The sequence below is a fragment of the Pollicipes pollicipes genome, unplaced genomic scaffold, assembly GCF_011947565.3.
Source record: "Pollicipes pollicipes isolate AB1234 unplaced genomic scaffold, Ppol_2.1 Scaffold_3087;HRSCAF=3621_pilon_pilon_pilon, whole genome shotgun sequence".
Lineage (NCBI taxonomy): Eukaryota > Metazoa > Arthropoda > Thecostraca > Pollicipedomorpha > Pollicipedidae > Pollicipes > Pollicipes pollicipes.
In genome coordinates this window covers 17,983,546-18,007,420 of record NW_023596225.1, presented here as the reverse complement: position 1 = coordinate 18,007,420, position 23,875 = coordinate 17,983,546, and the positions used below count along the sequence as shown (strand labels likewise).

Below are 23,875 nucleotides of genomic sequence, written 5' to 3'. Positions count from 1 at the left end.
CGGGCTGATCCCGAGCGTCGGGTACCGACCGGCCGGAAATCCCCACGAGCCTCGCCTCTCATGTCCCGGCTGGATTCCAGCGGCCGCTGCAGCCGCCGCGCGCCGACCCCCAGTCAAAGGCGGCCATCGGCCCGCATTAGCCTGCACATCAGAGCCGTCTGCCGCCGAGGCCCCGGCGCGCCCAGCGAATCGGAGATCAAACAAGAGTCTGCCGTCTCGCTGCCGGCGCGTTGCCACACCTGACGACCGCGCCCGGATGGACGCGCGGCACCGCGTTAGGAAGGGGGGGGGGGGGGGCAGCGTTGTAAGCCGAGCCGACCCACAGCTGTTAGCACGTGGACAAGGCCGTCGTGGCGGACGAGAATGACGTCCACACGGGCAGAGCGGCCGGCCAAGTGAGCCGCACGCAAGCCACGCACGCTGAGAAGCGATCGTCCCCCTGGTCTGGCGGCACTCATAGACTCGTTGACTTGCTTCGTCGCCCTGACATTCGAAGAGCACTCAGACACAACCGAGAGTGGCTGCCGTCTTAGTCTTCCCCGACGGACGTGCACGCCACCGCTGTCCATCCGATCCCACACGAGGTGTGGCTTCTTTTCAATGACGGCCCACTTCTGGGCACCGCAGAGCCGGCTCACGAGCATTTGTCACGCCTCAGCCGTCGGAGGTCACACGACGAGACAGTCTCTTTTGTTGGAGACGACTGGGTGACCGTCAGTCAGCCACTGGGCGACTCACAGACCAGGTTGCACAATATTCAAGGTTCAAGTGTCCATCTGCGCTTTGGTGTAACAGAGCACACAAGCTGGCACTATTAAATGCTGATGCTATCCATTTTCTGTGCTCCCCGAACATCCTTGAACCCTACACAAGGCCAGTTGAAAGAATGGCCGTAAGAAGTGAAGCCGAGCTTGGCTTGCCGTTCAGCAAACTGCAATAAATAATCGATTCGATAAAAACGCTTCTGATCGGTACTTAAAGTCGCAGCGGTCGAGCCCGAATCACAAACAGCGCCCGCCGCCGGCCACATTCTGTCCACTGACTCAGCATCATCGGCACAAACGCGAGCCATCCCAGGGCCCACAAATGTCCGCTGCAGCCTCCGCTGCAGCTCGGGCCCGCCAGGAAATCTGTCCGGGCCCAAGCCTTCACTCACGGCGGCGCCATATCCTCCCAAATGCCGACGGAAGCGCCGCTAAGTACGCAAACGCCACGACAAAGAACAGCCGGTGACGACGGCTTAGGCTGTCAGCCATAGTCTCCACAAAGAGACAACAATCCATGTGATGGCAACCACCGCAAAAAGGGCTTTAAAAGATCAATCCGGCGGGCTATGTAGATCCCGACATAGCCGTTACCATACTCCTGTCTCGTCGCTTCCAGACGACTGACCAGATCGCCTCGAGGAGGCTTGTTTGCACCCGTGAAAAATAATGCACCTGGTTATTTTATGGGATTACAAACAAACCCTGGCCCGACGCCAACCTCCGTGTCGTGATTGCTAAAGCGAATAGTTCCCGCGCGCGCGGTTGCATGAGTTGGTCCCGCTTTGTGGAACGAGACCAATATGGCGGTTTGCTATTTGCCCACGTTTCCCAGTGACCAATGAAAATGGTCTGAAATACCTGATCATGTGAATACGACATACGGTGTGAACGTGCGCGATGGTGTACTTTCAGCAAAGGCACATCGTGTCCACGCACCTTGGCAACCATCCCCTTCAGCTATAACCTCCCTTTGCTTTGCACCGCTGTCCAGTCTCCTCCACTTCCACCTTGGCTGCCTCTTCGCCTGCATCACACCGCGACCAGCCTTCGGGCGCTCCTTCCCTTCGCTCCTCTCATGCTTACCGATTGAGGCGATCAATAGCGGCAGAGACGCGGCTCCCGGGTCGCGGTGACGTCACCCGTGACGTCACAGACGCGACCAATCCATAACGTCCGGGTCCTGCGAGCGCTGGCAGAACCGCGTCCGTTCGGTCAGGCCTCGGCTCGACCGCCCGCGGCTCCGGCGCACCTTGAGGCGGCGCGAGCGTCACCGAGCCGCAGACCCCGACCGATTCCGACTCTGGATGACCCCGGCCACGTCACCCTGCGCCGCGGCAGACCGCAACTGGACAAGAGCGGGCCGCTTTCCACGCGGGAGTGAATCAGACCGGACGGCACGGCGGCGGTCTGCCGGCGCCCACCGGCCAACCAGACGCCAGCCGGACGAGCGCCAGGGCCAGTCCCGCCGCCGCCATTAATTAAACGAAACTGCCCCGTGTGGCTAATGCGGCCTGACAGAGATCATGGCGCCACACCCATCACAGCCATCCACGCGGCAGTCGCCCATCCGTGGAAGGCCGCTCGCCACGTTCAGCGGGAGGAGCGATCGCGCCACCGAGCGAGCCGCGCCGCGCCGCGACAGCGCCGCCGATCGAGCAGCTGAGGCCCGATCCTCGAGCCGGCGCGGGCTTCGGCCGGGCGGCCGGCGCTGGCTCCTCGCAGTGTTGACCTTCCCCGCGTCGCGGCGTGTTGTGCCGCTCGGCGCCAGGGGGCGCGCCGGCCTGCTATCCGTCTGCTCGGGCTTGCAGCGGCGCGGCGGCCTGCGGCAGGACCGCCCGCCACCGGGCCGAGTTCGGGGAAGCCGACACAGCGTGCCGAGCTGACGACGACACCAGAGCGATGCCGTCCAGGGGACAGCCGACTCGGCAGGCGGCTTCTGTTGTTGGCCATAACTTTGGACAGCTGTGGACAGGAGTGCACACAGAACACTGATCATGTGCATTCCAGCTGACAGAAGACACGAGCAAGACCTTGCTCGCAAGTCGGCCAGCACCGTCGAAAAGGATGTCAGACTACTTGAAATTTGCACGACCAATCAGTGCATTTTCAAGCTGGAGCACGACTACGATGCGTTTCACCACACAAACGGAGTGGTTCTCCAGTTCAAGTGGCCGCCAGTGACAGGGCGACGGAGCCGCTGTGTCTGCTGGCGCGCCGCCGCCGCGCGGTTGATTTTCGGCGTACCCGACGCGGCACCACACGAAGGAGACCAGTTCTCCACACGCGTCCAGTCAGATTTCCTCCGAATTTGCGGCATCCCGTCCCCACAACCACGGGCGCTGGCTGGCTGGCTGGCAGGATGCACGGCTTCTATTGTCGCCGGCTCTGCCCTGACCACCCATGGTAGCTCGTGGAGCCCGTTCTCCGCCGGCTGGCGACTCGGAGAGCGGCGACACACCTCAGGCGCCCGTCCCAAGATGCCCACACACACACCGTCGGCCGCTCGGGCCCGCCGCGCATGGCTCGGCGACGATTGTCTGCGGGGCGCACGGCCGCCGATGCATGAGAGGAACGGATTGCCAGGCCAAGCGGCCAGCGCCGCAGCGCGCGGTCGGCCCAACCGCCCGGCCGCGCGCTGCTTCCTAGTCGCAGTGATTTGCTCCTGTTCGGCATAGCTCCCTGCTCACACACACCGAGGCCCGTACCTGCGAGCTGGTCCCAACAGTCGGCCAGCCACTAGCAAGGAGCGTGCTGAACGATACGGCATCACATTTACGAGGTGGCAGCCCGGTGTCTGGCCATGAGCCACGAGAGGGCGCAGCCACCAGCGACTCTGGGGAGTCCCAGTCGGCAGCCGGACGGGCAGCGCCGGAAAGCGCCGCATGACCGTCCCCCATCCCCGCCCCGTCCCCGGCTCCTAATTATGTGCCGATACGGTACTGATCGATGTCGGGCACGCAAGCAGCCACGACAGAAACAGAGCACGCTCGGCACGGCATCTGGAGCCGGACGGCAGGAGAAGAGGGTCATCCAGGACAGGTCGGGTCAGTCAGGTCATCCTTCCATCCTGGGGAAGAAGCTGCTACCGCCGGCCTGGCGCTAGACCTACGCTGGCAGGTGCCAGATGAGCCAGGTTCTGAGACGGCAACAGCCCAAGCCCTCGCCATCAATGACCACGCTCATTCGTCCAGAGCACTCGGCTGACACCGCTGTCTGCTGCTCCGGCCACAGCACGCCGCCTTCGCGTACACCCAGTAGAACGGCCCACCACACCCTTCTGCAGCCCCGTGACCCCGCCCCGGACGGGGTCACGGTCCCGAAGGCAGTCCCGTGACCCGGCCGTGTACGGGGCCGCAGTGGCGGCCGCGCGCCGGCCGTCGTCGCCAGCGGCGGGCGCGCGGCCGGCGCCTGTGAAGCGCCGCCGCGAGGTCGGGCCGCGGCGATCGATGCGAGAGGCACCGGCCGGCCGGCGACACAACGCAGGCGGGACCCGACGCAGGCCAGGCGGACCAGACCCAGCGAACCGCAGCCCCGGCAGACCAGACCCAGCGAACCGCGGACTCGGCGGACCAGATCCGACGGACCGCATACCTGGCTGACCAGACCCGATGGACCGCGGACCGAGTGAGTCGACAAACAGGGCGGGCTACAATGAACGGCACACTGGTTGGACCCAGTGGACCGATAAACCGGATAGACTACCAGCGCCCGCTGAACCAAGCGAATGCTGAATCAGCAGACGCTGCTCACGTTAGACACAGCTCGGTAAATAAATTACATAATATGTAGGCACCGAGCAGAGTAAAGCACGTGAAACACACCAGATGAGAAGCCCATCTGATTAGCCAAGTGATATCTGTGAGCCAGATGTAATCCGGACACCAGGCACGTGACCTGAGAGTGAAGCGCCACGGTCACGAGGACCGGCGGACCCCGGCGACGGCGACGGGGCCGACAGGAGCCGCCGCTGCGCGTCCCGTGCCAGCCGGCCCAGCAACGAGCGATGATCCTCCTCACGCGGCGCTGTCGGACGGCGAGCAACAGGGTGCCGGCCGGTGGGAGGGAGGAGGGAGGGGCGGCACGACAGGGCGCCGCCGCGTCGGGGTCAGGGTCGAGCGACCGGGCCCGCCCGGCATCACGGCAGGGGGCGCAGGGCGCGGGCCCCACGCTACTGTGACGGCTGCGACGTGACGAGAGCGCCACGCTGCCGGCGCCGTCACGACAGCCGAGCGGTATGTCCACGCATGTCGCGTGACCGTGCCGTCGGCGCGGTGACCGCCGTCACGCGACAGGCAAAGCCGAGGTGACGTCCGTCCGACATGACGTGGTGACGTCATGACGCACTGCGACGACGTCAGAGTCGATGAAGACCCAGCGCTGTCGTGAACTATCGAGCGATGGTAAACTTGTCAATGTTCAGGCATAGAAATACGCGTTTGCCACGACAGGGACATGACCTCAGCCGATAGGGTGGCGCCTCCTCGAGCTTGAGGAGCCAGGTACCCCATACCCCCTCCAACGATTTCACTTCTTGTGGCATCAGGGGTTTAGCTTTCTGTTCAGTCCCTCCAACTTTGAGAGATTAATGGGCCAAATCCGTGTAGAATCCGGTCTGTCGAAAATTTGGAAGAGGTTTCACACGGTTTGTTTACGATTCAGCACCCCAGCACAAAGCGAAACTACGCCCCCGTGTGACATGCAGGAATTTCACCACTCCGTGACAACAAATACGCGCGCTGTGTACGACAAAAATTGGGGCCTGCAATCCCACCAGAGCCATCCATTTCGATGGCGCACGTGCTCCGAAGACGATCAATTCGTCATCAGGCTGATCCAGCATCGCCGCGACTCTCGTGCCGACTCACCCCTTCCCTTCAGCCCCCCCCCCCCTCATCGACTGGTGTGCAGCGCTCTGTCCTCGGTCGAACGAGTCCGAGCGCTGTGCCCGGCGGCTTTGTCTCAATGTTTGTCTGAAACGACTTGGCGAATCGCCGATTGCTGTGGCAACTTGGGGCAGAAGCACCCCTCCGGAAGGAAGCTCGCCGTCCTCTTTATACGACAACGAATGCGAGGGCGCTGTATCCCCGTCGCCGCTCGGGATCTCTTTCACGGTGGCGGCGCCTAGGAGCTCCATAAGGGGACGTCCAGGAGTGGAGCCCTGGACAGACGTCAGCCGGCCCTGCGTGACGTGCAGCCTCCCGCGTGACGTCTGCCTGTGCAGCATAAAACCCGACGATCAGAGCCGTCATGTCCAGTTGTTTCGGTACTTGCAAATTATTACTGCATCCGGGCTATGCGTTGACCTCCATCACTAACCGATGGGCCTTTACGGATACCGCACTGATTTCCAACAGCGGCACGATTCCAAGCGCCTGGTCTATTGGTGACAATGTGGGCGTACGGCGTACAAACTATGTGATGGGCTCGTAACTCTGCCGCTGCAGCACGTGCCGGTCCCGCACGATCTGCCTGACCCGGGTGACCTGTCCGGGCGGCAGACCGCACAGCCGCACGGGATGCGGGCGGAACTGTTCAACACCAGCGCCCTCTGGTGGCCGGGGTCAGGCCCATTTGTATCGCGCTTTTCAAGGGCTGCATGGCTGCCAATATTGCTCACCAGCGCACAAGGCGCTCCGCTGGCATGATGGCCAGTTGGAGGCGGTCCGTTAGAAGTCAACGATCCAGAGACAATCAACGCTCAGCTCTCCCGAAATAAATCATAGAAATGTTTTAATATCGAGCACTATGAAGTTCCACCAGTTTTGACGGTGATACAATGGGTTGTAAAAAAACCGTTGCCTTTACCTTCGTTGTACTTCTGTTCGATATATCCACAAAAGACAATATGACGGCGTTTGGCATATAGTACACGAGAATGCAACGGTCACCAAAACCACTGACGTTGCGCCTGTCATGAGCAACCCTGCATGACTTCCCCTAAACTCCCGGTCGGTACTGATTTATGCGCCTCCGACTGCAGCTCTGCCAGATGAGAACGCGTCTCCTCACACCGCAGTGGTCAGGAAATATCTCCCAAGAGTTACACAGCGTGCCGCAATTCGATCACTGGACGGTACCAGGGCTTTTTAGGAGCACGCCCGTGCTCTCTATATAACGCGAATGGCCTAACGTTTAGTGGCAGGGCCATTACGGTGCCCATCCCCGTAGCGCCCCCCCCCCTCCCACCCGCCCAGTGGCACCGCCGCTGGCTAGCACGCATGCATGAGGGGCACACGGCATTAACACCACGTGGTGATTCGCACCGCATAATTTCAGTCACTTTGCCAGTTCGGGTGTTTGGGTAACCACCCGAGGCATTACCCGACTCGGTGGACATGGCAGCGAAATCCAACAAGAGTGTCAGACACGACTTTTGCGTAATTGAATCGCCCAACTTGCCGACCTGAAACACGATTTAGTCTCGTAGAACTAACTCGACCTGACTGAAATGCTTTGCAATCGAAATGCTGATCCACATCAACACAATAGAAAGTGTTCAAACTTTGTAACACACGGCCACCGTGTTTCCAGAGTCTTTATCCGATATTCTTGCGCGGCAGAACTGCAGCTGGCGCTTAGGCATATGCTGCTACCACATTTAGTTCATAATTAAGCAAATTATAAAAGTTTCGACACATTCGATGAGACTTTGTTAGTGCAGTGAGCGAAGTGAATTTCGATGAGCAATCAAAAGCGTAGACCAGCGCAGGGCCACACAAACAGACAGGGAAAGAAAACCCAGACAGACAGCTGACCTCCGATTCCAATTCGAACCCCTACAGTTACACGCCGAGCGGCGGCGGGAAGGGACCCGGACACTCTCTCCGCAAACATCAGTGGCGCCCGCCCACTGACACCGGACCCGCCCACCCGCAGAGCGAGTTAGCCGGGCATTGTCGGCCGCATTTCCGAGGCGCGCTCCAGCGGCGGCGGCGGCTTGCAGCCACGCTGTCGACTGTCCAGGCGCGGACTTTCCAGCACAGCTCACGGGAAACGAGCATCGACCCAGGCCGCGCCGAGCGCGACGCCCCGCGGTCGACCTGCCATCTATTGGCAATGAGACAAAGCGCTAGTTTGAAACCCTACCGCAATATCTGGTGGGGGGAACAACAGCAAGCGTGTCAAGCGAGTATTATTCCATCATTTTCTGCACAGCGTTCGTAGCTTGCACGCAAGACCCACTTACGCGCAGTAATGGAGCTCACGCTGGCCTGTACTTTTCCATGTGAGTATCGACGTGAGCGCCGCCAGGGGCGAACACAGAAATGATTCGGAGGGGTCTAAGCCAAACGGTACTGGCTCCGGTGTTAAGTGTCACTTAACCTCCCCTGTTCAACCACTTTGGGCCCTTCCCCCTAAAAAATTTCACAGACATAGAGCGGTGACAAGCCCTGGGTATGCCACGTGGTATCGTGACCCTGAGTACGAGGACACACAAGAGGACAAATAAAAACGCATACGAACATAACATCCCGAGCCGACCGCCAGTCACTGCCGTGGTCCACCTCTGTCCGCACGCCCAACGTCCAACGTCCGACGCCCAACACCCGCGCGGTGTGTCTGGAAGGCAGCGTGTTGCATCCCGATGCTAACGCAGACCCCTGGCGTGGTGGCGCCGGCCCGGCGGCGGCCCAGGACAATCCCCGGCTACGCCTGTACGGCCCAGGACAATCCCCGGCTACGCCTGTACGGCCCAGGACAATCCCCGGCTACGCCGAGGCCTGTTGCGCACGGCGACCGCCAGACGCGGGACCGGCGGGGGCTGGACGAGGGACGGTCGTGTCGTGCTGCGCGTGGAAGGCGAACGTACCATGAGCACTTCGATGAGCGTCTGTCGTGACACGTTCGGTACGTTTGCAAGGCGTTCTCCTCGGTTCCACGTAAATTCCATACCGGTCGTTTTTCACCCCGCCAGCCATTCCAGGAGTTCATGTCCTGTGGGGCCCATGCGTCCCCCACGCCTGTTACGGTATGCCGCCATCTATCTCAAACTCCACCTTGGCTCACTACCCACCGGAGTACGAGACAAAAGTGAACTACGACCTTCGCCGGAAAGGTCAAAATCTCACCGGCAAGCGTTGACTGGGCTTCAGTTCCGTCTGAGGCCGCCAGAACACCGCAATGGACGATTCGTAAGGTAGCAATGATGTGTGTAATACCCACCGTCCCAGTCTTCCCCAATTCGTGTGGCCAACACTTCGTTACCGACGCATCGGAATCTTGAACTACTCAGTGTTTCAACTACGGCGAAAGACTGGCCACCGGCGAAGTCTTCACGTTGGGCGGGGAGGCGGTAGCGGATTCGGCATCAGCATGTGTCCGTTGTACAAACAAGAACACGTCCATCATTGTCGCGTACCTCAAGCCATCAAGTTACTTTTAGGGAGCTACATCTTTAACAGCAGCGTATGTAATGCGGCGGTCTGCCCCCCCCCCCCCCCTCCCCCTCCCGCCGTCCTTGCCCGAGTCCAAACACAAACTCATCGGCTTTCTGTCAAACCACAGAGATCGATAGCACCTGAAAAAGAGAGCAGCCGCCGCATGCATCGAGCCAAGCGGCTCTCTGTCGTCCTAACACAGAACCGTGGAGCTCATTCCGCCACCCACGGATTCCCAACACTGCAGACCGCGAGTCGTCACTGCGCCTGTGACCCCAGAAACATACAGCTCATCCCAACCCATCTGCCGTTTCCGGCAGCACTCTCCGGAGTGCCCCCCGCTAACCCCCCAGTTATCCTCGGAGCACCTGCGCCAGCTCCGGAGTTCGCGTGACCACCGTCCCTCCATTACCACCCGGACCTGGCTCACAACGCTGATGGATTTCCCAAAAGCCCTGTCTTTTACTTTACGGGCACTCCCGTGCACTTCAGGGGCGCCCCCGCCCCCTCCCGGCGGCCGCAATCAGTCCAGAAATGCCGGGGGCGGCAACGGCCATGGCACAGGGAGGGGAGGGGGGGGGGGGGGGGAGCGCGGGACCGTCACAACCACCACCGACTGCCGCCTCTAAGAGCCCGGTAGGACCGGAACAGCCGACCGCACAGAAACGGCAGGACAGCGAACCTGAGGTGATGCACCACGGTCCGACTGGGGTCACTGGACGGCGGCGCAAAGGGATATGAACGCTGGGACAGCGAGGCAGCAGAACGGCGGGAGGACGGCGGCAGGGACCTGGACAGTGGGGTTGGGAACGGGCTTAGGCTGGGAACAGGGACAGGAACAACGCAGTCGTGAGAGAGGGATGGCAGGCAGAGAGAGCCCCGAGCGGCGGAAGGCGGGAGGATTGAAAGGACATCGGATAGCGTGACGAGGCGGGATGGACAATTATTTATTGTTGCAGTCACACAGGTACGGTATCAGCCTGCACTGGGATTAGTGCCGGGGTTGGATCGGGAAGGGCCCTGAGGGCGAAACAAGAGAAATGCGATCATTGAGGAAAGAAGGAAGAAAACCAGCAGAGCACGAGAGATCCGACGTTCAAACACTACCGACAAACGAGAAGAGACCGGTCGAACCTTGAAAACTTCGTCCAGAGGGTCGACCCTTTAAGGGATAATTTATCGACAGTGACCTTGACTTGGCGGCGGCGACCTTGACCTTCGCGCTGGGTCAGCACAAGCGGAGCCTCTGACCCTCCGACCCACAGGCACAGGCTGGTCGAACACCGCTGGGAGCTACGATGAAACCATGCCGTGGAGGCTGACAAACTGCCAAGGACAGCGGTCCTGTCGCGAGTTGGAGGCAGGCTGGCATTACTGCATTGTTGCTCTGTCCGTGTACAGCTGACCAACGCAGCGCCCCTGGTAGTGGTGCGGCGAAACAAAACAAGCCACGGGCCGCGTCCTTCGACCCCCGCGGCGGGCAGTCGCCGCTGTCGCGCCCCCTGGAGCGCTGTTGTCAGACGAGGGCAGAGCAACCAGACTGCGGCGGCGGTGGGGAGGGGGCTCGAGCTCAGGTTTGTGACGTGCTGGAACGGTTCGCAACACATAGCAATGCTAGGTGATGCAGATGGTCACCACATACGCTGTACACTGTACGGTGACAGCGGACGAAGAAATGTACTGTTACTGCTATATCGCGAATAGTGCAACCCACTGTTTCCAATTCAGAGGCAGAACCAGTGCAAGCTCCTGACCACTTCAGCGAGAGCTGTCTAACCTGACCTCCTACCCGACCCTGGCAGAGCCTGTGAAAGAGCCCCGGCTACAACTACAGCTACAGCAGAGGCTATAACATGGCCCAGGCACCGACGCCGTGTCCGCGAAGCTCCGAGTTTCGGGGAATAGCAGAGCATGGTTGGAAGCAGCTTATGCAGCTTCATCAGCTTTAATCAAAACAGACCGGGCCCTGGGCACCTCTATCCTCATCCCATTTTCAGATTTCAGTACGACTTCTGAGGACTGGGAGTCCCAAACGGTCATCCAGAACGGTCATTCAAGCTCTCTGAGCTCCCGTCTAAGCTCGCTTCAATTCAGTTTCATCCGTATTTAGGTGTGTTTGGGGGAGGAGGGTCATTATAACATTCCTGGTGTGATACTGTTCTTGTGAGGGGGTGGAGAAAGCCCAAGAGTCTTCCGGATGTGGTTTCTGAACCATTCGCGATGGAAGTTATAACTCGTGGCTTTTTTAGTGACCCCTTTCTACACATGCCTTACAAAGTCGAAGACCCAGTACAGGTCATAACCAGTGTCTGAGGAGAAAGGCATGCCCGAGAAATCCCACACATTCGCGTTCGTTGGTAAGCGATGCGAAATAGATCCGTGAGATGAATCACAGGAAAAATATGACTTCCTGGCGGACAAATGTTAATGAAAGTTTTACTCGTCCTGTCCATAGATGGAGTCAGACTGCAATTGGTCATACTCATTATGTTTTGTCTTTAGCAATTCTTATCAATGTGAGTAGCACTTGAGATGATAAATGGCTTGAAGAGCACCACAATAAGTCGGTTGGAATGTACTGCGTGCTCTGTTCTCCCTCATTTCTTATATCCACAAGCCGTAATCGCTTACTGAGAGGGAGTTGACACAATTCAATCAGGTATACATATTACGTATCAGTACCGCGACTTCCCGATTCTGTTGAGGGGCGTTTAGTTATGACCAAGAAGCTTCTTAGCAATATACAGACTGATTGTTTAGCATACAAATTCCGCTGTAGAGCACAAATTGCGCATCGTCGGCTTGGAACCAAGATCATGGCAGGCATGTGTATATTAGAGGCTGGATGTCGAAAACACAGCTGTTTGATGAAATAGAACGGTTCTTTGAAATCGGTGCCGGAGCGATCTTCTCTATGCTCTTACTTATTCTCTATACCTGTCTTTTGTGTACCGTGGAAATGCAAAGCACAGAGCATGCTGGATTTGCCTGTTCACTCACGCATTTGCTTCAGACATTCATAGGTTCCCATAGTTCCCATAAGACCCATAGGTTCGAGTCACTTTAGCTGGCATCTAAGAACTCGGGCGCTACCAGCTCAATACCAACTCAATGCAGTTCAGTCATTGCAGTTCACGGCAGGCGCTTGAGATGGATGCATCGCAGCCGGGGCAACGGGATCAGTTCATTTCCGACGGCGTTCCGTCGGTCTACACGGCCTCACCGCTTATTGTGTTTCCAATGCTTTGAATTTTACCTGGCTTATTCAGCTCCAGTGCATGTCTGAAGTACGTGGACGGTATCATAATCGTGATTCAGTGGATCATCTATACATGCAAGAGATTTTGTTTGCACTTTCGGCGATGCGAACGGCATCCACCTGTCGCGGTTGGCAGAACAAACTGCTCTAAGAAATTTGCGCTTAGTTCAAACGTGCTGACATCCCGACATGTAATTATACATCACACTTACAGAAAAATGAGGTTCCAGTCCATCTAGCGTTCTGTCCCCCCCCCCCCCCCTCTGCAGTCGTCCCCGAATTTAGATCAATATCACATATGAGCGTAATCTTATTTATCAAAATTAGACTGTGCAGTTTTACTGTCATCACACCATGCGAGGTAGATGCCTGCTCAGACAAATTCAATGATTATAAATTTCCTGCCCGATGTATGCGAAGTGAAAAGCAAAGACATTACTCACATTTTAATTATTGAAATAAAAAGACATAACAGCGAGTGTTAAGACATTTATCGCGGCTTACACCTGTAGCATGGGGCTGTACGTCGGCCACTGTACCCCTGTAACCTTCGATGCATGCAACTGTTCTACACCACCCAGCAAGACCATCGTTATCGAAGCTATTTGACTGGGCGCACTGTGTGCATCTGTTTGGACGGTCACAGCAACTGCGCCACCAATTCTGCCCCGAGTTTCCAAGCTCTTTCCGTTGTTTCTGTGTTTGCCAAGATCTGAGTTTCAGGTTCGCGTCATCACTCGGGGTTCGAAATCGCTCCTGTTATCCACACAGACTGAGATTCGATGCATTGGAGACGGCGATGAGAGGTAACGCGAAGGATGTTGACGTTAACGGAGCGTCCGCAATAAATGCACCCGTCTCAACCGTGTCGTCATGCCGCGCCAATTCCAGGCCCCAGAAGTGAGCTGCGAATTTCGACCACTGATTTGGTGGTCCTGGCCGGGTCCGTCCATGAACAACTAAAACGATTCTAACCGGTGTGAGTTCCGTTTCGTTAATACAAGTCCGACGCCACGAGCTATCCACAATGTGAAACATTATACCTGCGGACAATTTAGAGGCCACATAGCAGTGCCTAAACGCCTGATGTCTAATCTGAAAACATGCCTGCAGTGTCCTGCTATTACGCTGTGGTCGTCGGCTGTTCTATTACGCTGCGGTCGTCGGCTCTTCTATTACGCTGTGGTCGTCGGCTGTTCTATTACGCTGTGGTCGTCGGCTGTTCGGTGCACGACTGCAGCCGTCCGGTGTCCGGTAAGATCACATCAGTCATCTGCTGATCACTAGTGATGACTTCAGTCGTCCCTGTTCTCAATTCATGATCGCAGTCGTGCCGTGTTCGCTCTTCACGGCCGCCGTTGTGCGCCATCCGGTGTCCGCGCCCGCCACCGTCCGACCAGTAACGACGCCGTCTGTCCTCCGGCACAAAAACGGCGCTCGTTACGTAGCCGGCCGGCAGTTGGGCCGGAACACCCATCATCGGCGCCGGCCGATCGCCCGCGCCGCGTCGCTGACGACCTCCGATCGGCACGAGTCGCGTCCGGCGGCCCCGGGGACGGCGAGACCCGGTCCGGCCGGACAGACACGCCGCGAGCTGCTCACGGCCCGCCGCCGGCTGGCACAGCAGACGTCGAACAGAAGTCCGTCGAGACGGGTCGATCGGAGCGGCGGATTTCGAGGAAGCGGAAAAGAACGGACGTTGGAAATGATGCAGACCGTCGTCGCCGACAACACCACGCGAAGAGCCAGGACGAGTCAGCATACTGTGATGAAGCCAGCCTGGACAAGCGCAGTCGCAATCTCGCATCGGAAGCGACTGTCAGAACTGTGGTCGAACAACAACAGTGAACATAGTCGACATCAGCGACTACTGAAGATCGGCGGCGGCCAAAAAGTCTACGCAATCACGGCGCACACGCGGCAGTGCAGTGTCCATAACCTAATCCCGGGAAGAATTGCTGATGACGCATGGACCATTGCTGATGGCCCGCAATGGCCACCGATGACGCGTGTAAGACCAACGATCCGTTTAGAGTCAGGGACGAAAAATGCGTCCCTTAGAAACGGTTGGTAATCGCCTTGTTGCTGTAAGGCATCATAAATGGACTGCAGATTAGTGATGACAGGCTTGGGAGCTTGCTGGCCGTGTGCAGACCGGCTCGGAAATGCAGTCCCCAGCCGGTCACTCTGACATCCGGATGTCAGAGTGAAGTCGCCAAATAATTATCTATTGAAGCGAAGCACATGCAACTGGTAAATTTCAGTAAATTCAATGCTTAACGTCGGCTTATGTGTCAATGGGCGACCGTGATTGAACAGAAATTCCAATGCTCGTCTCAACACATAATGTTGACCACATCCGTATAAAAAATCGGCTGCTTATCAGCCCCATCATGATAGAGAATTACCAATGAACTGCAGAAAGCCACCGATGACCCGTCGATACAAACCGACGCTCCATGGCCAGACGACCCAGTTCCCGCTGCCAGCATAACGACCCACGCGTGAGCTAGCACGCCCTGCCAAAACACCGGAGGTCACCAGCTGAGGCAGCGGCCCTGGGGCCGGCGACCCAGCCGTGGGGCTTCTGACAGTTCCGACCGCGCCGCGCCGCCCCGCCGCCCGCCATCACGGCACGCGCTGGCCAGCTGCGCCGGCTCTATCACGGCGCCGGAGCGCGGTGCTCGCGGCGCCCTGCAACCGGACGGCTGGTTGCGCCCCAGCTCGCCGCGGGAAGCGGCGTGGGTTCGAATCCCGCCACGATCGTCGTTTTCCGCCGACTGGGGGGAGGGCGACATTAACCGTGGGTGGGCGCGTCACGCTTGGGGTCGCGGCTCCAGCGGCGCCATCTGGCTCAGGGTGTGCGGACTTCCTATTCACGGCTGGAAAGCTAGGTATGCCGGGCTGAGGGACGGGGAAGCATTTCGTAGCTTCGTCTGCTATCTCAATGCACTAAGGATAATATATTCATGGAGAAAACTGGGAACAAAAACACGCATAGACACTGGAAACTGGAAACAAAAAAACCCTCAGACTGGGCGTCGGGACAGCGGGCCTCCGGCAGCTGCGCAGCTGCCAGTGACACCCGGCCAGGTACCCGGAAGGGTTACATGAGCCCCGTCCCCAGCGGTCCGCTCTGCTACCGGCGACACCCCGCTCTGTGCCGGCCGCGTCCCTCGCGCGACGCGTCGGCGCAGCGCTCCCAGCCGACGACGCGCACCAGGCGGCACCGGCCAACGTCCCGTGAGAGCACCCGTTGTTCTCAAAATAGAAGCCGGGCGCGGAAACAAAGTTCTGCGCGCAGCTGAATACACACCGACAGCGAACATCCACCTGTGCGAACCTTTTCCAGATATAAATCTGAAGCATAAAATGCATAAACTTAAGAGCCGACATCCGCACTGGGCGAGAACGATGCACGTTTCCAGTGGGACCTCTCAGACTATCTTCTTTTTCTTTTCAATAAAAAGAACGCGACGCGCATCATCAGGTCCATTTTGTGGAGCGCCAGTGACTGCATTGGTCACATTAGCGCTCAGGAGCCATGGCGTAACCGGGATTCGAGCGCGGGTCCCCACGTGGGAACTCGACGCCTAACCAGTCAGAAATTGCGCCCCCTCAGACCATCTTTAAAGTAATTACATTTTAACGGGCGCATTCCTTCCGGCCACTGCATCAGCTCGCATGTTTAAGAGCGTAGAAATCCGACGGTGTCATCAAGCTAACCAGAGCAGAACACAGCCGAGGAGTTCAATATCGATAAAGATCCGAAATGCGCGGGCCCCTCGCACCCAATGAGCAGCAAGATCAATAGCCGGTCACCTCGACCGGGCCGGTCATTCGTATGCGCCCGTAGGCCGTCGCTGGCAGACAACCGCGACAAAGGCGGTTGTCTGCATCACATCAGCCGCATTGTGGTGGCCGTGGTCAGTGACGTCACCCATCCGCTGGGACCCGCCGCCGAAGCACATCCGGCCGGGACGCCGACTTCCGGTCCGTCACGGTCCCGGGGGTGCGGCCGGGGGAGGGGGGGGGGGGGGGGCTCTGGCCCTCTGACCGCTGCGGGAGTCACTGGTCTGCGCCCGGCGCGATGCTTGGTCTGTGCCCGACGGGCGTGTCTGGTCCGCACCCACCGCGCGACCACTGGTCTCGCATCCACGCTGTTCAGCGGGGAGGCAAGGAAACGTGGTGCATTCAATGGGTCGGGCTATTTTAAGATTGCCGTAAAAAAACTCGATCTGAAACAGCCAGCAAAGCCTTTCACCAAACTGTATGCCGGGTAACGACCAGCTCCAAATAACCCGACACACAGTGGATGTCTACCGCGCGTTCATAACGACAAATGGCAATAAACAGGGGAAAAATACAATGCACTTCTACACGGGTTATCTGAGATCAGTTTAGCTTCCAACGGGTACACCCTGCAAGTGAGTAAGCACAGCATACGCGCCCACGATCAACAGCAAACGCTCCCTATTTATAGACGCTTTACGACTCAGCCTTTCCCGTCGATGCACTACTAACCTCGGCAACGAGGCTGATTGCCTGAGTGAAACGACAGCTATGTACCGAGCCGAGACTGAGGTGGATATCGTTATCATATAACTGGTTGAATAAAAATTGGTGACATTCACCAACATCTCCAGTTGAAAGTGTATGAGCACTCTATATGCAAGGGGATATAATACATTTATGCATCAGCAGGGCAGTACATACTTCTTTTACCAGTGGTCAACTTCAACTGGATTTAGCCGTATAATGGTGTTGTTTCTTCACCGACCGCTTTGTCTAGGTTTCGAGCACAGATGTACTCACCGTTGCACGACCACGGCCGTTATGCAATATCTGGGGTGAAGTTCGACACATCGACCGCCGGCAGAACCGTATTAATTGGTTCCTATGTTTATGCGGCTTTCAGGGGAACAGCCCCGCCGTGCTTGACGGTGGTCACCCAGAGTATGCTTACTGATACAGGTAGAATACGATAACTTAAATGCAAACACAACACTTTTCGCTGAAATCGACTGTTGAGCGCTATAGTGATAACGTAGAACGCAGGCCAGATCGCTTCAAGCACGACCGACCGACTACGTGAATTACGCTTTGAAAGTTTAAAGCACGGGGCAAGGCTGAGGGATTCCTGGGACGCTATTCGAGTACGGGCAAACACTTCAAACATTCTGGGAACTGGAGTGGCCTACGGCGGAGCAGCGTAAGGAGGCACGGCCAGTTAGAGACGTGCACCGCGCAAGAACCGGCAGGCACTATTATCTCCGCAACACAAGCCGGCGGTGTTTGTTTCGCCGTTGACGTCTCACCGGGTGAAGAAGGCCACAGGATCGATACATCGGTCAGCCCACTAGGCACCGCCGCGACGCGGCCGCATTGTCCGCTACAACGCGCTTCTATGGCTGTGTGCATACGTGTGCGCATGTGTGAGTGGCGCAAATCAATGGACTTATTCACGGTCGCCGGCAGACGCGCCGCATGGTCGAAGGCTGCCAGACAGCCTTGGCAGAATGTCGAGCCAACAGTAACGCCGCGGTAGCACGCTGCAGCAGCATATCCCGAGGGCACCGAATGAGCTCCACGCCGCTGACGTTGAGTCTAGCTCAACTCGCTATGAACCTGGACTATTCATATCCAGTCTCACTGAAGTTGTAACCATGACAACGGCTTACAAGCATCATACAGGTGATTTGTCATCACCATGTGCAAGTGAGAGCAGTCAGGTTCAAATGACAGCGGAGGCAATGGAAAAACATGGCCGCCAGTTCACCGCGGGCGAGCTGGTGACTATGTTGTTTTGTTTTTTTGCCACCACAGTGGGTGGATACGCACATTTTCACTGTATAATATGAATGCGAAACCCATTTCATGCATATCATGTTTCGTTTCAAAAAGGCGTAGTATACCGGGAGCTGTTGGTCTCCGCCGAATTTGAGCCAGCCCTGCGTTCGTCCGCGCCAGCCGAGCACCGGCCGTCCCTCCGTCTCGGCACGTTTACAGCTGGCGATGTCATAGAAGGCGAGTCGGGAGCTCGGCACCCGTGGTGCCTGCCTGAATCCTCTCCGAATTCTGACCCTACGTCGACAAAAACGCGTGCGTCGGCACGACCGGTGCCGACGTGGCCGACGTGCGGGAGCCAGTTCAAAGACAGGCTCTCGTCTGGCGCCACAAGACAATCAAGTGCCTGGAGGCGCGACAGAACGAGAGCCGGCGGCGAGGCGGGCTCTTCGCCACTCCCGCTGGCGACGGCGGGCCAGCGTGGACAATCTGCTGAGTGGCTCGGCGCGTGCTGTCGGTGGCAACTCGTCTCGGCAGCCGCCTCCGGGGTCAGCCCGACGCCAATGGCGGCTCACCAGCGGCCCGACGCGACGCCCGAACCGACCGTCGGCCGACGGAAACATCAGCTACGGCCGGATCGTCTCAAGGCACGTGATCGGCGAGGAGGCGCGAGGCGTCAGTCCCGCACGGCAACTTCGTTAGCGCTGCGGCAGTGACAATGCCGCGTGTCTTCACCCCGCCACGCGTCTTCACCGCGGCCGCTCAAAACGCTCCGTTCAGCGTGGTCGCCACAGCAATCAGCAGAGCCGCGTGGCGCCCCGCGCCGTGCGCCCTCGCGCCCGCCCGTCGGCCGCCATCCGACACATCGACCGCCGCTCGACCCGTGGCGGCGGACGGCGACCTGTCGGTGACGGGCAGCCCCGGGCGGGCGGGCCACCGCGTCCATCGGGCCAACGTCGGCCCGACGCGACGCCCGAACCGACCGTCGGCCGACGGAAACATCAGGCTGACATCAAAGAACTCGGAGCCATCGCGCCGCGTAATGGCTTTGTTGTGACACGGATAGGGGCGGCCGCGTATTAGCTGAATTGATATGGATAGCGTATTTCGGAGTTGAAGCAGGTGCGTTTTATACAGCGAGGAAGTTGCGACATTCTACCCCGCTGTTATGCCCGCGGTCGATCATTAAGTGCCTAGTTCGTTTCACCTCCGGGAACCACTTGTCTCCAAGATTAATTCCCTGGCCCAACCGTTGCTTAAACTAATCAGACGACGATCAAAGTCGACGACTGTATGTAACACAAAGAACATGTGAACCCAATGCATCTGTTCGTATGTAGTGCATGCAACATAGCAGCAGCATTTGCGAAAGATCAGGGATAATTCAAGTGAGTGGGCTTTGGTTTAACCAGTGTCGGTCCCGGAATGCTTTGGAAACGTTATGTCCGATTAGTGAAAAGAGGACAAATTCAGCAACCGTCAAAATCCCATCTGAGTGCACTGTACACGACTGGAACCAAATTGCTGGAAAATTGCTGCAGCTATCGCGCCATGGTAATCCAACTGAACACGCCATGCTCACGTCCGAGCACCGCAAGCGTGCGTTTCGACGACAAACACGAGACGGCACGGCGCGTCACCGAGAGACGCCGACGTCATCCGTCCGCACGCGCCGCGCCACGGCTGCTTTATTCAGGCGCGTCACGTCATGTGCCGCCGGCGTCACCAGCGCGGGGGCGTTGTGTTCCGTCTGCCGGGACCTGCCGAGCTCCATGCTGACGTCATGGCTGCGATATGCCCAGCTGACAGCCTTCCGGGGCTCGTGGGAGCCAGCAGCTGACGGCCGTGCCGCTGCGTTCCGCGTGCACCGCGGTACGAGTGAGCGGAGAGAAAGAAAGAGCGTGAGGGAGAGAGGGAAGCTGGCGGTACGTCGACCGCTCAATGGCGGTCGAGGCGAGGAGGGCGCCGCCATGTAAACGGAAAATGGTCACCGACTGACGGCATCACCTTCAGTTGGTACGGCTGCGGCCACCCCGGCGCGCTCTTTCGTCATCCGACGTCATCCGCCGGACCACACCCAGCCTTCCGCAGCCATCCGCCGGGTCATACCCAGCCTCCCAGTCATCCACCGGGCCACACCAAGCTTCCCAGTACGTCTCGACCTTTGACCGCATGCTTGTCATGCCGTCTGGGTCGAGGTCACGAGCCGCCGCCGCGCGGGTCTCTCGTCCGGGAATGTCGGTAACGACGCTCACCACAACCCGGTGCCGAATGACACCGAAAGAACGCAGCCGTAGCCAGAGCCCACCCGCCCGGCCGGAGCTGTCCGCTCGCCACAACGGGCGCGTAGGTCTAGCCGCCAGCCACCAGCCGCCAGCCACCAGCCGCCAGCCGCCAGCCGCCAGCCGCCAGCCGTCAGCCGCCAGCCGCCAGCCGCCAGCCGCCAGCCGCCAGCCGTCAGCCGTCAGCCGTCAGCCACCAACCGTCAGCCGCCAGCCGTCAGCCGCCAGCCGCCGCCAGCCGTCAGCTGCCAGCCGCCAGCCGCCAGCCGCCAGCCGCCAGCCGCCGGCCGTCAGCTGGGACGGAGCTCCATTCTCGGCAAAGCGTGGACAACGGGATATGCGCTGGTGGGATGTTCAGGCAACATGCCATGAAGCTGATGAGAACAATCCGTCAGAGCTACGAAATTTGTGCTGGTTAAAGCAGCACATCTGAATCGTAAATGAACCTAGTTTATGCAACATCCTGGGTCCAAAATGGGCAGTTACGTAACGTATCTGGAACCGAAATGAGCTTCGCTTACGTAACGTTTTACGCAACGTAACGCAACGCCTATGTTACGTTTTAACGCATTTCGTCCAAGCACGCTTAGTTCCGGGCTTTATTCCTTGTGTTGTTCAGGCGTGATCCGGAAACGGCGATCAGACACGACAACGGAATTCCACTCACCTGGTTTAGCTGTCTTCCGATGTTCTTCTCCGGCAGTCCGCGTCGGGTCACGCAGACGGCATGTTGCTCCCCTTCAAGGTTCTTGTACGTTGCCACGATGTGATGTGATTTCTCTTGCGCGCCGAGTGCCTCCCACGATTCAACACACACCGCCCGGCAGCACACTTCACGGTGTGAAGTCCTCGGTGTCTAGCACCGGTAGCAGTCCACCCGCTTCGCCGCGCCACAGCGCGTCCATGGCGCCCCGTCAGTTCCACATCCACCATCAGTTCAGCGACGTCAGTGACGTCATCATCAGTGACGTCAGTCCACTCAGTTCCACATCGCACACTTCCTCGTCAAGCGGTGCGCCGCAGTCGCCGCCTTCCAGTCGGACGCCGCTGCAAGCCGGACATCGCGCACACGCCCGCACAGACGGCACACAGACGAAACACACTAATTACACGGCGAATACAGAGCAAGCGCGGGCCCTGCGCCCCGCCGTCGCCGGAGCAGCTATTCCTGACGGCTCCGCGGCGGACTGGGCTATCTCCAGCGCGACCCCGCTTTGGTATCCGCCCGAGCGAACGACCTAGCCCGACCCGGAGCGGCCGCCGGAGGCGGCGCGGGGAGACGGGACGCCCCGTTATTCGCCGACAATGCCGGTGCCGAGCCGCCATCAATTTGGGCACGCCTCATTCGGTCGGGGAATTATCGCCACTGAACCGCCCGGCCTCGGGGCAGCGGGAGCGGCCCGGCCGTGCAACGACCACCCGAGAGACGCCAGACCGCCGCGACGGGGTCATCACCGGCCCAGACGGTCCGACTGAGGTCACGGAGACGGGTCCCCACGGCCAGAGACGGCATGGCCACCGGCACGGGTCACCACCGGCCCAGACGGTCCGACTGAGGTCACGGAGACGGGTCCCCACGGCCAGAGACGGCATGGCCACCGGCACGGGTCATCACCGGCCCAGACGGTCCGACTGAGGTCACGGAGACGGGTCCCCACGGCCAGAGACGGCATGGCCACCGGCACGGGCCACCACCGGCCCAGACGGTCCGACTGAGGTCACGGAGACGGGTCCCCACGGCCAGAGACGGCATGGCCACCGGCACGGGTCACCACCGGCCCAGACGGTCCGACTGAGGTCACGGAGACGGGTCCCCACGGCCAGAGACGGCACGGCCACCGGCACGGGTCACCACCGGCCCAGACGGTCCGACTGAGGTCACGGAGACGGGTCCCCACGACCAGAGACGGCACGGCCACCGGCACGGGTCACCACCGGCCCTGACGGTCCGACTGAGGTCACGGAGACGGGTCACCACGGCCAGAGACGGCACGGCCACCGGGACGGGTCATCACCGGCCCAGACGGTCCGACTGAGGTCACGGAGACGGGTCCCCACGGCCAGAGACGGCACGGCCACCGGCACGGGTCACCACCGGCGCACGAGACCCCCTGACCAGGAACGAGGCGGCACTGGAACAGGGTTTTCGCCACCAGAGGGCAGCTGCTCCCACTGAGGTCACGGCGACGGTGCCCCCTGGCACAGCCTCTTGGGGAAGGGTCGCGCCGCCACAGACCATTTGACTGGGGGTTAGAAAGATAGTGCCCACTCATCTACTCCCAGCCTTCTATATATGGGATTACGAAAAAATAGGTTGTCGCCAATAACCGGAGTGTCATCTCTTAATTACAAACGCCACTGAATAATCATTTTCGGGGAAGTCTGTAAGCCTTATCGATGTTTTGGTCCCTACTGGTATCCTGGTGTCCCTCCTGGTAGTTTGGAATCCACCCGTACCAATTCAAAGCATTCACTGGTATTCACCTGTACCAAAAAAGGGGAAACCAAATGCCCTACGGCGGGATATGCGAAAAAGAATGCCGCGGCCCAAGCATCGCGCTCCGTCTTTATACTGGAAGTGAGAAGCCTGGCGGCGCATGCATTAAAACGGAGACGCCACCGCGGCATCGTCCGTCTTCTCGCGCGGCGGGCGGCTATTGGAACAACAAAGAAGCCCCCAGAAGCGGGCCAGCCAAAACGGCCGGCGCGTGCCGCGAATACCCTCCACGCATGCCGCCCGCGCCCTTCGAGCAAGACGGATGGTGGGATCCGAGCCGAGCGGGCGGAGAGCAAAAAACGCAGGAACAATGCCATTCGACCCCGGCCCGTCCTAGCTTGGTGCGGCGTAACAGACCCCCGCGCGTCTGCCGCCCCGGCGAGCACATCAGGGAAGCGCTATACGCCACACGGCACGAGACAACTAGAAGCGGCGCTACGCCTCACGCCGGTGTCCGATTCCCCGTGGTGCCCGCCCTTCATGCCTGGGTGATAGGCAGGCGACGCCATACAGCCTCAGCAGCCGAGTGCGTCGTAACGCCGCAGTGACGACGACACCTCCGACACCAGGTGTTCCGAATTAACCATCTTATAAAATCATTAGCGTTACCAATTAACGCATCCGTTACGTTCGCTTTGGAACTGGCAATCAGCGCACCCTTACTGGGCCAAGTTGCAGCGCGGTTCCGTCAGCCGCCGGCGCAGCAAACTGCGGCAACCATTACTGCGTGCCGGGCTCGGCTAGCTTACCTGGGCGGCGACCGCGAGGGATGAACCACCTCGACCGACTACCTGGACAGGCAGCGAGGCATGACGCTGGACGTCACCTGCCGGCAAAGGTCACGGTCACGGTCACCGACGTCCATCGCCGCGCCCGCCGTCGGCACGCACGCGATGACGCTGTCC

The 23,875-nt window shown here is 59.1% G+C and overlaps 1 protein-coding gene across 1 annotated transcript in view; it reads right to left on the bottom strand.

Annotated features, from left to right (window-relative positions):
• Positions 1 to 22,115, bottom strand: part of LOC119090550 (neuronal calcium sensor 2) — a gene marked incomplete at its 3' end in the record, with an annotated part of 32,979 nt that extends 10,864 nt beyond the window's left edge. Inside the window, 1 exon segment of the mRNA XM_037213372.1 lies at positions 21,141 to 22,115.
• Between the last annotated feature and the right edge of the window lie 1,760 nt (positions 22,116 to 23,875).